We start from the raw sequence: 1,870 nt of genomic DNA on the forward strand, positions 1-1,870 counted from the left end.
CACGCGTTTCTCGTTCGAATCGACGGTACACAATTTTACGCAAGTGCGTGTCTGGCTGCGTGCGCCCTGCGAAAGCTCGCAAGCCCCCTCCGAAGGGTGAATGGAGCCTCTAATTTAGTCGGTGCCACGACCTCCCTACGATTCGTACGAATCCACGCTCCCGTACACTCGTCAAACTTTGTCTTTTTTTTCCTCGGCAATTTTTTTTTTTTTTCTTTTTCTCTTTCTTTTTCTTTCCCTTCCAGTGCTTCGATCCAGTGTTCTCGTCGATTCCGATTTTTTCTCTCGAGTTTTCAATTTTTTTTTTCTACCAAGTTCTAATATGTTCTCCTCAATCAATTAAATCAGAGTGAATCTCGATAAATCTTGAACTACGGAATGTGTGGTAAAGTGGTTTGGTTCAAAATTTTGAGTCAAAAACTTGATCGATCTCCCCGCCGATAATTTTCTTTCTTCTCGACCGGTGCTTCCATCGATCCATTCACGTGCAATTTTAAAAGTTAAACTTGCCTTCCTAATATTCTTTGTTTCATTCTCGTGATTTTACGATATTCGAGTCATCATTTACGGTGATTTAATAAAACGATTGAATGGAATCCAACATTTTGGAACACGGTGAAGTTTAATCGAACTACTGAACAATCCAAAATTGATTTAAATATTGCTAAAAAAAAATAATCTAATATCCATGAGGATAATATATTATCGACTGTATTAAAAATCTTAACACATAGTTACTCGATGATTTCATAGATGAGTATTATTGAATTTAAAAAATTTTGTTCTTTATAATTAACTTATACGTGTATACGATTTAATTTCGATTTGGAAATATTCGACACGCGCCATCACACGTAACGTATGTATCTAAAATAGATTCTTTCTTTTTTTAACAATGCTGTTAAAACTACCACTCTCGAGCATACGAGCAATCGTGGTGACACGAGGACACGACAAGGTATCTCGACAGATATCGTGAGAATTGGCTTCGTTCGAAGGCCCTCGATTAATTCAACGAATCCATTGGATAAACGCAGAGAGTGGATCGAAAATTCGGTTGAAAGCTGGATTATTGATTTTTCAGCCGGTTGTTCAGCAACAATGACAGTTGGTCAGCATTGTTGAGCATGAGGCATCGGTAGGCAGCTTCAGGGAGTTCGTTGAACGTTAGCTTCGAAGAATACGGGGTATTGTGTAATATGAGTAATTGTTGCAGTATGTGACTGGTCACTGGTTGAGTCAATTAAAGGAAAGAGAAAGAGAGAGAAAAAAGAAAGTGTTTAAAAGTTTGAAAAGAGAAAGAAGTGACAATGACGAAAGTTCGAAACGTTTGACTCATAAGTAAGGAAAAAAGATTTATTTAAAAAAAAAAAAACCGTCGCGTATTCAACAAACTTTCGTTTATAAAAAATGAAACATCGATGACCGGAAGAATATATTAAGTTGGAATAAAATTTTAAGACAAAAGAGAAGAGAAACGATATAGCGTTGTAATTTTCCTTACGCAAGGAAAGGTATAAAATTATAAACAGAGCGATTCGACAGAGCGAATATTGGATGTCGGCCGTATGGCAGGGATGAATGGGCAACATCCGGTTTTCTGATTCACCAAGATATTCTTGAGAAATGCGTAAGACACACGCCTAGACGTTTGCTCGATCCAATATTGTCTTAACTGATGGATAATTGATAAAATCGAACCGTTCTCGCCTTTTAACATGAGAGAAAAATAACCGCTGTTTTGCATCATTTAATCTCATCCCTACGAGATAAACGAAGATTGTTTCATCATTGGTTACAAATCGATCGATCGATGTATTTGTATTTGTAAAAAAAAAAAAAAAAAAAAAAAAAAAAAAAAAAAAAAAAA

The 1,870-nt window shown here is 36.2% G+C and overlaps 1 protein-coding gene across 2 annotated transcripts in view; it reads left to right on the top strand.

Moving 5' to 3' along the window:
• The window catches only part of LOC102673555 (tyrosine-protein phosphatase non-receptor type 5-like), an 8,237-nt gene that overhangs the window by 1,682 nt on the left and 4,685 nt on the right, over positions 1 to 1,870 (top strand). The gene's annotated exons all lie outside the window — the stretch shown is intronic.

This window comes from Apis dorsata, unplaced genomic scaffold, assembly GCF_000469605.1.
Source record: "Apis dorsata unplaced genomic scaffold, Apis dorsata 1.3 scaffold_227, whole genome shotgun sequence".
In the NCBI taxonomy this organism is placed as follows: Eukaryota; Metazoa; Arthropoda; class Insecta; order Hymenoptera; family Apidae; genus Apis; species Apis dorsata.